Raw genomic sequence first — 16884 nt, 5'->3', positions numbered from 1 at the left:
CACATATCTGTATGGGCTTATGTATTTAGGTTTGTGGGTGTTCCCGTAGTGGGTCACAATGGAAAATCTATTTTTGCACTGTAGGTCACATTAAAAAAACATTTGAAAATATCTGAACTACGGGATAATTTATAATGCTTTTCATATTCTCCAAAGCAAAGAAATTCTTAATCTAATTATAGACAATGTTAAGCAGCTTTAGAAATTCAGTTCCTATTATTCATTTCTTACTAAAGCAAGTTTTATATCCATTCATTAATCAATGATTATTTAGCACATACTATATGCAAGGCTTTGCATTAAGCAGCAAAGACCATTAATTCCTTGAGATTAGCAGTCATAATGTAAGACACTGTGTATACCTAAGTGAACAGGTAGGAAGTTGGGGAAAACCATTAGGGAATTTTGGAAAGAAACAAAGTAAAAATTCATATTTCGAAGAGGTTTAAGTATCACTGTGTCTGCTAGAGGACCATATTTCTTTTCCTGTTTTCTAAAACTCAACTTTAGTTCAATAATAGGAGAAATAAGTAATTAAAAAGAGAAGAGGTAAAAAAGTCAAAGAAGATTTATAAAGGAGCCAGTGTCTAGAATATACTTCTCACACATCAAGAAGAAATAATATCATTCTACTCAGCAGTTAAAATAGAGAAATTAAAGTGCATTTCTAATATCACATCCTCTATTTTTTTATAGTTTTATTACTTGCCTCAAGTCACTTCAAATCTCAGGGATGGGGTAAGCACTCACTCAAGTTACTATCACTGAGGCTTAAGAGTATTTGCATTTGCCGAATTGACGATTGGTTTGACACAAGCTGTGACAAACCCCCAAATCAAGCACAAATGCTTCTCTCATCTGTGTCTGCCACCAAACGGAGCCAGTGGCAATGAGGAGATCATACACATTACGCTTTGATGTTATTTGGACATGCAGACTTTCCAAATTGCTTGTAAATGAATGTCAGTTTTACTAAACCAGAGCATATTTTGATTAGCTAATTTGTTTGACACTGTCCATTGTTAATGCGCTGGAATACCATTGTACTTCAAAGCTTCGGTCAAAGTTATAAAGCCTCTGTCCCATCTTCTATATTATCTATGGAAAGGGCTGCTCTGTCTTTAACTCTGAGGTATTGTGCTGTGCAAAGACTGTTATTTCTTAGTATCTTGAGACTTTGTTTCCAAGTGAGCTCAGATTCAAGGTTAATGCACAACCATCATTTCCTGGGCAGTTAGATGAGGATATGTTCAGGTTAATGATTGTGAACCAATTGTCAGAGGACCGGCTGTATGCAATTGTCACAAAGTGTCCTTTATTTTCTTCTTGCCTTGAAATTGTCTTCCATGATCCCTTGATTTTGCTCCTATAATATCGATAGTATTTTTCTTTTAAGGATCTCAAATAATTTAATTAATATGTCTCAGTGCTATTTCATTAATGTCAATGATTAGATTTATGGATTCATAATTTGGACTCATGAAAGATTTGTTCCCAGTGTGACACAAAACCCAAGTGATTAATTAAACCCCCCATCCTCCCTCTTCCTTCATATTCTGCCTCTATTAGGAAAAAAATAAGTGTGGAATGCAAAACAAAAGAATTATAGTTGTCACTAATTGATTGTTTTTCAGCAATCATGTGCAGTGTATAATTATCCAAAATTATGTTAAAATCCATAATTTCATATAAAATGAAAGAGGAAATAGAAGCTTCATCTAGAAGGTAATCTAAACATTATAAACTCTATTAAATCTAATAAAGTACCTAGAATGACATCCTTGAAATACTTGAGTCAAACCCTTTATCTCCTGCCCATGAGTTCTGTAAAGATAGCTAAAAATAAATTGTTTACTTATTTTACTGTAATAGAGATTTCAGTTCTCTATATGCACAGCTCCTCTTAGTGATGTTGCAGCTGCTTCCACTTCTATGTGTTTTAATACAAAAAGAGTTCAAGGGTAGATGTCCTTCAGATAACTCAAAATACACGTTATAGATGCAAAAGTTCAGTTTCAAATGAATAACCTGCACTTAGGACAGAGTAGCATTTCATTTAGATGTTCAGTAGTATAGATTTTTGGTTCTGGGGGTTATACCTTGGCCGGTAATGAGTGCAAAAGTGACATATGACCGATGTTATTGTTTTCAAATTATTATACTGCTAGTGATGGTAACTATTAAATACAATCAAATATAGCCCAGCCGTATAGTGAAATCATTACTTTCTGCAAATATCTTGTAATTTAGTCAAAAGCGTTTGCATTAGGAAGCACCAAAGTATTTGAGAGACTAACCCACCGTAATCCAAGAATGCCCTGACCCCTTAGAGTAAATGGAATGATGAGTTTCTGTTGTCACAGTGACACTGCCTTGAAGACACAGCCTTGGCAGTACAAGGTCAAGGTCAGCTCGATGAGATTAAAACAAAGAATGGATTTACATAACATTTGAAATGCTGGTATATGATCATCTTTGTCAGGTAAAATATTGACTTATCAAAGATTGGTTTGCTGTTGAAAACATCCATTTCTGGTGTAGAATAAAATTCTGAAAAGTATTTGTCTCATTAATAGCTCTTACTTTCCAAAAATATTTTTAAAGGACATTTTCTATGTAGCTTGACTACAACTTCGTTGATCTCTGAGAGGCTCTTACTGTATTCAAATTCCTCACTATTATATTATTATTATTATTTCTTACCACTCTCCTCTCTTCTCCATGAGATCCACCAAATAACTTAGCAAGGATGGTGATTGGCAACTTTAAAAATGATCTCAAGTTTTCAGATATTCTTTACCAGAGTAATTGAGCTATTATCTGAGGTTCATCAAGTCTGAGTAGCTTGACTCATCAAAAGAAGCCAAGGAGGTGGGGGAAAAAATCAAATGCCTCTAATTCTCCAGTTCACCATTTCACAAGAAGGATTAACGGCATATTTAAATTTTCAGTTTTCCAAAGCAATTCATTGTTTTTCACCACCGTGCTGAGTTTGTATTTAAACGTTTTATCTTGTGCATTTCAAACTGTCAGGCTAAAGAAGTACCAATAAGTTTGTTAGGTTTAGATAATCGAAAATTCCCTTTACTCAGCTTCTTAGTCTATATTTATCTGTCTGGCTGTGAAATCTATTCCAAGAGTATTCATCTACCACCCAAATCTATTCACCAAGCATCAAGACTCATCAGTGAGATGGAATAATGCCATTTAATTAGTCTTTGATATACAGCTTAATTAGGTCTTAATAAGGGGTAGTGCATCCTAAAATCAATTATCTTGCTCTTTTTAATAAGAGCAACTAATTAGTAGGAAAATCACCACAGTTCTTTTTGTATCCTGAAGCTTTCCATGATGCTAGGAAGAAGGTTATGAAGAAGAAAAAAATATCTTCTAAAAATATTTGGAAGAAATGTCATATTGAACCTAAAAGGATATATTCAAAATAGTTGCAATAGGTTAGAAATAATTTACAAAAAGCACAATGCTACCAATTCACTTTCTTTAGATATTTCATATTCTTTTAGTTAATGCGACAAAGGAAAGTCAGGTGTTTTTCTACCTGTGTGTGTCTACCTTTGCCGTTTTCATTGTTGACAAGTGTCCTAGGTGTAGGTCCACCGAAGCTGTGTACAGTAGCCATGGTGCCACACTTATAATGAGTCATCTTTGTTAACTAGTATTTTTTTTGCTCTAGCCCAGAAGCGAACATATGAGCTGCCAAAGACACTTACTGCATGACTGGCTATGTGTTCTGAATCTTTAGGTTTTTCTATTTGTGTTTTGTTTTCCCCAACACCGTAGATTCTACTTAGCCGTGCAAGTGAAAGATCACCTTTTAATGATATTCATAAGTTAACTCAACATTTATTTATTTATTTATCTATCTATCTATCTATCTCCTATTATGAACTAGGTTCTGTTGAAGCCACTAAGATTTGGATGTGATAAAAACACATGATTCTTGCTCTCATAGAGCTCACATTTTAATGAAGTGAGATAGACAACATGAAAACAAATAGGGAAATTTCAGAGTAGTGGGTGCTATCTAAATGCAATCAGGTATGATATTGGGTAACTGGGAGCAGAAGATGTACTTAGGATATGAAGGTCAAGGAAGGGGTCTCTGACAAGGTGCATTTAAGCTTTGATCAGAAGGAGGAGGAGATGATTAGGGGAAGATCTAGTAAAAACGAAAATAAAGGCCCCGAGTTGGGGAAAAACGTTGATGTATTTGAAGAACATGGAGAATGACAGTGTTCTTGGAGGCCAGTCATAGAGGGGAGGAGGGATTATGAAATGAGATAATATAGAAGCTAGAAATCAGATCTGGCCGAGCTGGGTCAAATATAGAAAATAATTTTATTCCGAGTATAATAAGAATGTGCCCACTTGGAAAATGGTGTGATTACTCTGATAGATATTCAAAATCAATATAAATTTTAATTATAGAATGTAGGTGGTGGGCATATAGGTGTTTATAGTACAATATTTTGATATTTTTATATGTTTGAAAATTTTCATAATATAATGGTGGGAAAAAATCAACATGGCTGGTGACAAGAAGTATGGCTTGGTCTAAGCATTAGATTATGTTAGTTTAAATTAGGATTTTAGCAGGAGAAATGGAGAGAGATTGCTCCTCCCCAAAATTAGGATGCATAGTGATTGCATGCAAAATTAAAATCAGATTATGTTGCCTCTCTGAAAAAAAAAAAAATTCTCTAATGATTATTTTATTGCCCTTAGATCAAAATCAAAACTCTTTCTACAGTTTAAGACCACCCAGCTGAAGAGAAATCCATTAACAATTAGAAATGCCTTCATCGTCAAGTTTGTCAGGAGCTGTACTTAACGGGAATCACACTCAACCTCTGGAGTGTACTGTGAGTTATGCTCCAGTACTTATAAAGTGAGACAGTGCTATACTACCTGGCCAGGTGTGCATGGCTGGTTTTAATTCAGGCATACTTAAAGATACAGTAAGGAACTGGGAAGCCAGATTCAGGCTTAGTCTAGTTGGGAAATCACCAACTCACCAAGCAACTAGCTTTCAATAAAGTTCTTCCGAGAATCCATTAATACAAGCAGCTTGCTACCGACTACTTCTTGGGAACATATACTTCATGGAAAGGACAACAAATGAGAGACTTTCTTCAAGAGCCTAGTAATCAAACTCAAGAAGGAAGAGGCCATAGAATTTCTGCTTGGCCCCAAATACAGATATGTACAATTGGTACTTAAAACAAAAAACAAAAGCAAAAAACACTATGATGAGGGCACCTGTACGGGGGGGGGGGGGGGGGGGGGGAGAGCAAACGCATTAAAAAGTTTCTATGATACTAAAAGCTATAAGCATCCTCTCACTCTTGCTTGCTTCAGCAGTATCCAATCAAAAGTACACTAATACCCACACGACTTGGTCATATATCACACTGAGGCGTTTTTACTGGACTCAGTCCTTCAACATATTTAACCTATATTTTTACCTTGGACAGTGTTGGAGAGCATAATGATTTCTCTCGTCGAACTCACTTGGTCTTACCGGGGAGATTTCAGAAAGCAGGAAGCCAAAAGCAGTCGTGCTATGCCATAAAGGACGTGCTGTAGTTTCTGCTGGTTACTTGGATTTCAAGAGACTGCATAGTAATGGAGCGCAGGTGCGTTCCTGCTTCAGCCTCCCTCAGTTAACATGGCATCTTTTTTGTCTTGTCCTCCCGCAATAGTCATTGAGCACAGTAAGCCACTGTGTAAAAAGGCCAGTATGCTCTGTTCCTCTTTGTTTCTCCCCTTCTATACGTTAGTCATGATTTTTTTTGAGGGAAGAATTGTTCTGAAAATTACTATCCCTCTTGAGGCCTAGCAAATGCCTTTGATAGCTACTCCTGATTCTAATGTTGATCCTGATAGTTCAAGTCTTGGCTTAACATCCTGTGCGTACTAGCGGCTGAGTGGGAAAAGCGATGGAGGTACTATGAGACCAACTGCTTCAGAGATACCATAGGATAGAAGAATAGATGTTCTGGCCTCCTTTAATCCAAACACAATGGGATTTTGGGAGGGAAAATGAGCATGGAGGAAGAGCGAGTCCATGTTGGAAAGAAATGGGAAAACGCTCCAATTCCTTCTATGGAAAAGATTGGATTGAAAATGGAATTTATGCTTTCAGGAAGAACTAGCTATCTAACCTAAGCAAGAGCAAAAGATTAAGGAGAATTCCTTTTTTTTTTTTTTTTTTTTTTAAGCGAGGCAACCTATGGTTGACCTCACAGATTGCAAGGACCTTGTCAGTTTACAATCCCTTATTTTTTTGTTTTTGCGCTAATAGCACCTGGTCTTCCTAGGTGGCCTCCCATCCAAATACTAACCCGGACCCACCCTGCTTACCTTCCGAGGTCAGATGGGATTGGGCTTGTTCAGGGTGGCATGGCCGTAGACAGGAGAATTCTTGATATGGTTGTAAAAATAGGCAATTATCAGAACATGGTTCACAACTAACAAGCTTAGGTTTATTAGTGTTCTGTCACTGTACACACCCAAGTCACACTCAAGTTTAGAGCCTCAATACAGAGATCAGCTCCATTAAGGCTTGACTCATGGAAGGATAAATAATGAATCTATAAGGGTGAAGAGAGGCTCTCATCATGGAATGAGTGAACACAATTTTTGACCTTAAAATGTCATTATTAGTACATTTCAGAAATGAAAGTCAGAATTCCATTTCATTATTGTAGCCATATGCAGGAAACAAAGTTGTATGCCAGAAGTCTCCAACCTCATCTCTTCCCAGGCAGTTTGGTGAAATGTCAGATTTGCTTTGTCCAGAGCAAGCCAAGGAGCTGCCAATGCTGGGAACTCTGGATAATGAACACACATCAACTGCCTAGAGAAACTTGGCTCCAGTTGTAAGCGTGTAGACGCCTTCCGTTGACGGAGGCCTTAATCCTTGGCTCTGGCTTCCGGCTGCCTCTGTGCCCCACGTCTCAATGCTCACCCTCTCCTGAAGCCTTAGTAATCGCCTGCTCCACACTAGTTAACACTTTGTTACAAGCTCTCATGCTCATGGTTTTCATTCTGGATTCTTGTTATGTCTTCATTCCTTGTCTTTAATAATAGATGGACAGAAGATATAGTTAAATGTGAGTCAGCGGCAACATTTCATATTTAAGATCCGTTGTGTTCTTGCTTTATGACCCCGAGTGAGGAAGTTCAGTTCTCTGAATCTCTTGGAATGTAGTAATACATAAAAAGATGTTTATAAAACTCTTAGAATAATGTTTGGCAATCCTAAGCCCTCAAATGGTTATTGTTGTTATTTTAAAGTTTTAAAGAATATTTTTCCCTCTCTTATGCATTATGATGTTCCATAACTGAACATAAGGGAAAGGACTTAGGTTTTTCAGCTCTCTTTGTATTTCCCATAGAAAGCATTTTTCCTTTTTTTATCTTACTTTATAAATTATACTCTTTTGATACATTTTTTCCAAGGCCCACACATAAATTTTGAAAGTTAATACGTAACAATACTTCAACAATAACCTTCTCTTCCCACCCCTACACCAGGTTGTTACAACTAGACCAATTAGTAGTATTTCTCTCCAAATCAGTGAATGAGTATAACTTGATAGCATTCAGGTCCAACACATTTTTTCATATGACCAATAACTAAATGGCTTAAGTATCTGTTTGGCCTCTGTGGATTCTCAAATAACACAATTAGATACAAGAGTAGAATAGATATTGATTACAATGATGATAGGAAGCACAAGAATGTGTTTGCCTTGTTTCATTTCCTTCTGTATAGAGATCTATGAATAACGGAAGAAAAAGGAAGCCCGTTTTTTTAATATGGTTCACTTCTATATAGTTCATGTTGCCAGTTATGGCTTCTTTTGCTATTCTCTTTAATCGATTCCTTATTCAGCAAATAGAAGCAAGATACAATTAACCTTGTGAATAGTTCTTTAGGGGGTACATATTCAGATTTGATTGGGTCTCAATTGGGTCACTCTCATTGACCTGAAGGTCATAAAAAGAGCAGGCTGGCTGCATTTGGGTAAGTAATATTGAATTAAATCTCTTCAGAGACTAGTTTAAGGCCTGGAAAAGTCTTCTGGCTTAAACAGTGAGAGATAATTGAAGTGTCTTGTGGCATCAAGTGTTTGAGTGCAAATTAATATTTCAGTGTGATTGCTTGCTGTATGTTTTAAAGGACTCCCATTGAAAGTGAGTTTAGTTTACACACAAGTCTCATGGTTATCTATTGAGAACAGTTGCAAGTAGCAGTTACAGCACTAATTACTGGACAATCATTCTTTTAGAGTGTAAAGTTCAGGTCATGTTTTCATGGCACCTTAAACAAGTATCTATATGAGTCAGGGTGTTTCACAAGTTGAACACTTTCTGAAGAGATAAATTTAATTGAAATTCCATAAAGCAATTTGTGTGTGTGTGTGTATGTGTGTATTTTGAGATAAAGATTTCCTCCTCTGTTGTTGAAAAATGAATAGTAAAATTTGGAGTTTGGATGGCAGATAAAATAATGGCAAGAGGGATCCTTGTGAAATCTCAGCATTCAGATATCTGTGAAACTACCCCAAAATAGAATGGCTTTCTTGGAGTTTTTAGTTCAACCTTGTCTTTTCTGCACTCTGATTTTTAGGATTTTCTGCACATCCTAACTTGATGGATGGTTTCAGTTTATCAAAAGAGGCAGTTTCTCTGCTCATTTACTTGACCCCCAACATATATTTTAACTTTAAAATATTTTTATTTCTCAAGGTAACACCATAGACACACAACACTCAGAAAGGACTATCTCTATATTCATTTATTTTCTCATATCTGATATTAAAACCTCTAGAGACTTAGTTTTCACATGATTTTAGAGTTAGACTATTTGGTCCTCATGTATTTTATCCCTTAGGTACTGGGGGCTTAGAGCCTATATGACCTTATCGAAGGACTTAAAAAGTGTTTGAAACATGAAAAAAAAGTTGTATTATTCTCAAGCATGGAAAAGAAAACCCTGAATGAAATCAATGCATGTTTAATTTATTTCCCATAACAAAGTATATGAATTCCATTTTTAAATTTAGCATCATCAAAATCTCATAATATTTGAAAACAATTTGAAGGTTTGGTAGCCTTGATTTATAAGAATTCCTGTGTGTATATATAGACTGTTGAGGAATCACTGCCATCATAAATTAAGGTAGTAACATGTACCCATATAATTTCTAAAATAGAGTTATAAACAATAATTCTTCACCGATTTAAAATCATTGTAGTATAAACACATGGATGCATGTTAATATTTTCAGTATGGTGTTGGTATTCCAAAAATAAGCACCATGAATACCTAAGAAAAACTAAAAGTGACCCTCTTGGCCTTTAGACAATGGAGAAGTTTTCTACCAAAAAATATTTGTGTTAAGAATTGAAAGCAGGTTCTCAAAAAGTTATTTAAACACTTATATTCATACCAGCATTATTTACAATAGGCAAGAGCTGGAAACAATCTGAATGTCTATAATGAATAAATGGATAAATTATGGCATATACATAAAATGGAATATTATTCAGCCTCAAAATGAAAGAAATCTCATATGCTACAACGTGGGTGAATCTTGAGCACATTTCGCTAAGTGAAATAAGTCAGGCATAAAAAGACAAAGATTGTACAATTTCACATATATTAGGTATCTAACGTAGTCACATTCACAGGGATAGAAAGGAAAATGATGGTTCCTCAGGACTTGTGGGAGCAGAAAATGGGGAGTTATTGTTTCATGAGGACAGAGTTTCAGTTTTACAAGATGAAAGAGTTATGGAGACCTGTTGCATAACAGTGTGAATGTACTTAACACTATTGAACTGCATACTTACAAACTGTTAAGATGGTGAGTTTTATATTACATGTTCTTTACCATAATGTAAAAAAAATGTTTATAAGAAGTTGTTGAGTTCTTACTTTGTTATCAGGATTGTGCTACATAGAGGAGTACTCTGATACACACAAAAGTTGTCTGTTTCATATCACTTTTCCTAGTAGTGGAAAAGAGAACCATAAAAAGCCAACTAATTTATTATTTCTCAAATGAGTAACTTAACATCTATTTTAAATTAAATATCTAGTATATAATTCCACTTATATGGAGAAATAACTAAAAGGTATAACAAAATTAATTTTGTTGTAAGGTTAATCAAATAGTATTTAACTTTTGGACAACTAAAAAGCAAAGAAAAATTATAAATGACCCTATTCTCCTATTACCTTTGTTTCTGTTAAATATGTGAATTCTTCTTTGTATAGAAATGTAGATACTTTTGTCAGGCCTTCACTTGGGGGGAATTATTTTCACATTGCTTCATTTTTGCATTGTCTGTCTTATGTTCTTTTGTCGTTAGCACAGAACAATAAAAATAGTATGAGATGTCCAATATGTCTAAAAAATATAAATGCAAATTTCAGTATTTCAGTAGTACCATAGTGCTTAGTTATAAATGCTCCATTTGATGATTTAGAAATGCTTATATTATTTATTTTTATACTATTATTAAAATGAAAACAAACTTTATTTTTATGGTGACATTGGTTAATGAAATCCAATAAGTTTCAGCTGTACATTTTAACAGTGAGGCACATATATATTTACACTGTATGTTCACCTCTCATAGTTAGATTTCCTTTTGTCACCACATATTTGACCCCCTTTACTCCAAATCCCTCCCCTTCCCCTCCTCTCTGGTAACCACTAGTCTATTATCCATGTCCATGAGTCTCTTTGTCCTGTTCATTTGTTGCTGTTAGGTTTATATCCCACATACATATAAGTGACAGCATGTGGTTTTCAACTTTTTCTGTCTGGCTTATTTCACTTAGCATGATTATCTAAAAGTCCATCTACATTGTCGCAAATGGCAGTATTTTATCTCTTTTTATGGCTGAGTAATATTCCATTGTATATATGTAACACAGCTTCTTTAGCCAATCATCTATCATAGGACACTTTGGTTGCTTATATGTCCTGCCCACTGTGAAAAATACTGCTATGCACATTGATGTGCGAATATCTTTTTAGGTATGAGTTTTCAAAGTCTTTGAGGTAAATACCCAGTAGAGGGATTGCTGGCTCATCTGATAGATCAATTCTTAGTGTTTTGAGGAACCTCCAATGTGCAGTCCCACCGGCAGTGTATGAGGGTTTGTTTTTCTCTGCATCCTCTCCAACATTTGTCATTACTTGTCCTGTTGATTATAGCTATTCTAACAGATGTGAGACAGTATCTCATTGTGGTTTTGATTTGCATTTCCCTAACAGCTAACGATATGGGCCATCTTTTCATATACTTTTTGGCCATTTGCATGCCCTCTAGGGAGAAGTGTCTGTGCAGGTCCTCTGCGCTTTTTTTGATTGGATCGTTTGGTTGTTTTTTTCTTGTTATTGAGTCATATGACTTCTTTGTGTATTTTGGATATTAGGCCATTATCAGAGGCGTTGCTTGCAAATATATTTTCCCATTCGTATGGTTGTCTCTTTACCTTATTCACGATTTCTTTTGCTTTGCAGAAGCATTTTCAAAAATAATTCCAAGATACCCTCCAAGAATGCGTTTCCCATTTTGGTGGAACCTAACTAACAATACAATGCGTGCCTAGGTATCATAGAGATATTATGCACAGTGATATCGGAATATAAGTGGGGGCAATTTATTTTGATAAAGGGACTCAAGGAAGGAAGACTTCAGAGACAAAGTGTCAGTTAACATTTAAAGGGAACTTCATTAGCTAAGTATGAAATGCCAGTGGGCGATGTTTGTGTGTTGCCAAAGCAGGGAATTCTAACAGAGGGAGCAAAGGCCAAGACAAGAGAGAGTGTGGTACATCTGAGGGAGCAACGTGTAGTCTGTTTGGGAGAGTAACTGGAGGTAGAAATAGGAAGGTACAGAGGGCCGATTTATGAAGGACTTTGATGCCATACTCAAGAATTTTGAACTTGATCTAATAGCAGTGTGGCACCATCAGAGACTATTAAATTACAGGGAACAGGTTGGTGATATTTGTGTTTTAGAAGGATACTGAAAAAGAACTACATAGGATAGGTTTTGTAGCAAAGAAAATAATAACTGCCTCTGGGAGTTGCAAATAAACCAAAAAGATTTGGCAAGGCTGAAGATAAATTAAAGGCAATTTCTCTCTTTAATGTTGAAGAAATAATATCAGTTTTTTTTCTTAAGGGACCAATATTACAAAAGAAACATGTGGATCGCTATTATCTAGCTCTGAAATATAGTAAGTACCCCATAAAACCTCTTTAAGTAAATAAGCTGGAGTTTCAAACTTAAAGGACTAAGAGGAAGTCTTCTCATATTTGTAAATATCTTTCAAGTGAAAATAGGTCCCTGAATTACAGACATGGGAGAGATGAGGAGCTCAATATTTTAAGACTCCCAATGCTCTGTTTTTTCCACTGAGTATGATTCATGCTTCCTTCTAGAACAGCAGTTAGAAGATCTATCTTTTTGTGATAAGCCAAGTTGAGAAAAGTGCAGGCATGGGGATTTAGGTGGGGGTCACGATAGATTGATTCTGGTTACAACTTGAATTGGAAAGCGAACACACGAAAAAAAGATTCTCACTCTTTAGTGTGATAAGCCATCACTTAGAAGTTGAAACAGTCACTAAAAACATATACTAGTCTAATTTCCACAGGTGATTTAAATTCATTATTTCAAAAATTGAACTCATGAACTTTCCTCTCTCAAACACTGTTCTTCTTCTGTATTTTCTGAATTTCACTCTTAGTAAACAGCATGCCTATTCCTCACTGACACTCCATTCTGGTTGCTGAAAATACAGCCCTGGGAATCATCCTAGAATCTTCCCTCCCTCAAATTTTTTTGCCAAATTTTCTTGCTTCTATATTTATAGAATTCATCTATTCTGCTTGTTACTTACTGCAAGCAGCTTCCTCCATTTAATTTCTTACTGCCTCCAGCCTTTATTCTTGGAATATTCTTGTCTTTGGTCTCGGCTTACTTAACTCAATCTTCACATACATACCATAATAATATTTCTCCCTGAAATATCATTCCTGTGTAGTATATTGGCACAGTATGGTTTCATTCCGCCGGAGTCATATAATAGGTCTAAATATTGAACACAGCACTTATTTGCTGAGAATCATAAGACAGCATTGGTTAGCCTATGTGTCTCAGTTCCTTTCACAGTAAAATCGTGAGAACTAAATAACGCTTAGGACAATGCATGGTACATAATGAATGCTCAACAGCGTTGCTATTTTCTTTATTAAATTCTTTCTGGTTCCCCATCCCCATCTCACGAAAATTCAGTGTGATAATCAAGGTAATTTTGTAATCTGGCTGCTGCTTACCTAGCCAGTCTCATCCTTCTTTTACGACACGAGGAACTATAGCCTCCAGACATATGGAGAAACATATTTTCCTGAATGAACCACGAGTTCTCAATCCTCTAGGCCTTTGCACATGCTGTTCTCTTTGAGTTAATTTTTTTTTTTTTCCCATCAGCATAATTTCTCCTTTCCTTCTTTGTTCATTTTCAGGGCTGCTGTCTTGGAGAGTAGTTTCTGAGTCCTGTCAGAACATAGCCCTGCTCTCTGACACTCTGTATGCACGTCCACCATGACTGTTATTACATGACTGTTTGGTTTTTCATCTGTCTCTCATCAATCAAGCTGAAATCCATCAGAATAGAATTCTAGACATTTACTTCTAAAATCTCAGGATTGGGCCAGCTGTATCTAGAATTAAAGCATGGATTATATTAATTACAGTTTAAAATTGCAAGAGGTCCTTTCACATCTCTGTGGAGAATGAACCCATTTCACTGATAGACTATTATTCATTTATACAATTCAAAACTGTGAAACTGATGAATGTGTATGAGCTATTTAAAATTAACCCTATTATTGCAGTGTTTTGCCTATTTCCAATTTAAGACTCTAAATTGCTCACTGGACATAATTAGTAGTTTGAATCAGTTAAATATAATTGACAAGGATTATGGTGTTTAAATGAGGAAAGATGGGCATACATTTCACAAGGAGAACAGTCACAAAATATTTGAACACAAAGGAAATTTAGATCAGAATTTTCTTGGAGGCTAGTTAAAGAAACCAAAATGTTCTGGTATCTGGAACAATTGAGATTAGGTAAACTAATTCCATGGTTCTCCTTTTTGGAAATGGTCTGTTATTGCTTTGGTTCAGTTTACAGAATAATTTTTCAGTTTCAAAGAAAGCATTGTATTGCTATTGTCAGGGAAAACAGTTGAGCATTGTAATTAGATTTTTGGAGAAGGAATTATGATGGTGCATCCCTTTTTCAGTATATTTGATTTCTATTTTCTTTTTTTTTTTTTTATTTTCCTTGGGTTATCTATTTTTTTCCCCTAGCTCTCTCAATTTTTTTTTTTTTTAATTACAGGGTTCATCGAAATCCACAAAATAGTCTATCTGTGGATGAACTTAATTTCTTATAAAAGAAAAGGTTCTAAGTTAAAATTAGGATACTGACATTAGTCCAAAATCTGAAATTAATTCCCAAGATGATACCGAAATCATTTGTGACCTCCTAAAGAGGATATGGTGTGAAACGTGGAATTAATTCTTTCTCTAGGGAAAAAGTTTATCATAGAACCCTATACAGTTATTATTCTAGATTCCACAGTCTCTCTGTCATTCTCTCTCTCCCTCCCTCCCTCTGTGTGTGTAAATACACACACACACGTGTATATTCACATATGCATGTATATTTGTATCTCTGTATACACATATATATGTGTGTTCATGTATGTGCATATATTTCTCCCACTCATCATTTAATTACTCCTATTTCTTTCTGGATGACCGTCTCTTCCATCATGTCACCCCAATGAAAATAAATCTGTCTGTCCCTGCAGGGCAAGGTAGATGTCTCAGGCCTGATCATGTAGAGCATAAAAATCTTCTACTCCAGTGGGATTTTTTTTTCTCCCTGCCAATTAGTAAGACTGTGAACAAGCTTGAGGAGACGCATCCGTGCATCCAGCGTATACCATAGGGCAGGAGCCTGGGAAGAGCAAGTTCCATATAAGGAGAACTGAGGGGAAGAGACAACAGCCAGGATCTATTCGAGCCCCTTTATGACATCATCTTCCAGCAGCCACAGCCCCTTCCATCTTCAACTGTGTGAGCCAATAGATTTCAGTTTACTGCTGTTTACGATACAGGGATGCACACTAATACACAAGTATTAGTTGTTACTCACAGGTTCTAAAATCTTGCAACATGTAAGAAGCTCTTGAAGAGCTTGTTTCAAACATGGACTCTCAGTCCCTACCACAGATTCAGCTGGGGACAGGAAGACAAGGGAAAACAAAATCACGGTGTTCCACATTTTAAGAAGCATCTTCAGTTATTCTAATGCTAATAGTCTCTATACCATATATTGGAAACACTAATGTAATCATGACCTGTTTTCTCTTTCATGCTTGTCTAAAATTTCTGTCGAGGGAATGTTCTAGGGCTAATATTAAAACCAGAATAAAAGGGAGTTTGAATTAATGTTCCTTCATCACTGTTTGAATTTCCACTCCTTGATTTGAGATAGAATCATCCTACCTGTCCTGTCTTGGGGGAAAAAAAAATTTATTCATTTAAGTATTATATTTTATTTTTAACACTTCAGAAGCACATATGAAGATGTTAAATGTAGACCAGTTCTTATTTATAATTTTTAGAGGCCTTGCCTTTCATACTGTGAAATAAAAGGTGAAAACTATTATACTGGTCTTGGGAGCAGAGGCCTGGAACCAGTAGAAGCCAGCAGGCCCATCAGCCTGTCCAGTTGGTATAGGAGTGACAGGGGGTCTATTTACTGTTCAGATGGTAAGGAAATGCTGTCGTTTTATTTTCCTCATTTTTTTTTATCATTAGGTTTAAATTTGGTTCATCTTGTGACAACTTCTTAAGAATACCTTTTCATCCAGGAATTAATATTAGAAGATTTCAGTCTTTTTTATATTGTTATTATGATAAAATTGTTGTCCTTTAATAGCTGGATGTTTACCATCTGGAGTTAAAAACCAAACCAGAATTTTGTTCCAAGTTAATATAAAACTTCGTTCATTATTAAATAGAACATTCCTTTATTTTTTATTAAAAAGTTTTTGGGGTAACATTGATTAATAAAATCAAATAAGTTTCAAGCGTACAATTCAACAGCATGTCATTTACATATTACATAGTGTGCTCACCACTTAAAGTTAGATTTTCTTCTGTCACCGAGTATTTGACCCCCTTTACCACTCTCTACCTACCCCCTCCTCCCCTTCCCTCTGGTAACCACTAATCTAACTGTCATTGTCTGTGAGTCTCTCTGTTTGTCTTGCTTGCTGCTTTCAGTTTTATATCCCACATGTGACTGAAGTCATGTGGTTTTCAGCTTTTTCTGTCTGACTTATTTCGCTTAGCATGATTATCTCAAAATCCATCCATGTTGCTGCAAATGGCAGTATTTCATCTCTTCTCATGACTGAGTAATACCCCATTGTATGGATGTACCACAGTTTCTTTATCCAGTCATCTATTTTAGGATACTTCAATTGCTTCCATGCCCTGACCACCATGAATAATGCTGCTATGAACATCATCAGGGTGCACATATCTTTACGGATAAATGTTTTCAGGTTTTTGAGGGGTAAATACCCAGAACAGGGATTGCTGGGTCATATGGTAATTCAATTCTTAGTTTTTTGAGGAACTTCTATACTGTTTTTCATAGTGGTTATACCAATTTGCAGTGCCACCAGCAGTTCAGGTCTTCTGCCCATTTTTTAATTGAATTGTTTTCTCTTTTAATTGT

The 16884-nt window shown here is 35.7% G+C and overlaps 1 protein-coding gene and 1 pseudogene across 1 annotated transcript in view; one reads left to right on the top strand and one right to left on the bottom strand.

The window, feature by feature from the left end:
• TENM2 (teneurin transmembrane protein 2) overlaps nt 1–16884 on the top strand; it is a 2693686-nt gene that overhangs the window by 1324476 nt on the left and 1352326 nt on the right. The window lies entirely within an intron of this gene.
• Nucleotides 6317–6435, bottom strand: LOC118606305 (annotated as a pseudogene).

Source organism: Rousettus aegyptiacus, unplaced genomic scaffold, assembly GCF_014176215.1.
Source record: "Rousettus aegyptiacus isolate mRouAeg1 unplaced genomic scaffold, mRouAeg1.p scaffold_m13_p_7, whole genome shotgun sequence".
Lineage (NCBI taxonomy): Eukaryota > Metazoa > Chordata > Mammalia > Chiroptera > Pteropodidae > Rousettus > Rousettus aegyptiacus.
Note: the sequence above shows the minus strand (reverse complement) of the source record. Positions and strands in the feature narration are given on the sequence as shown.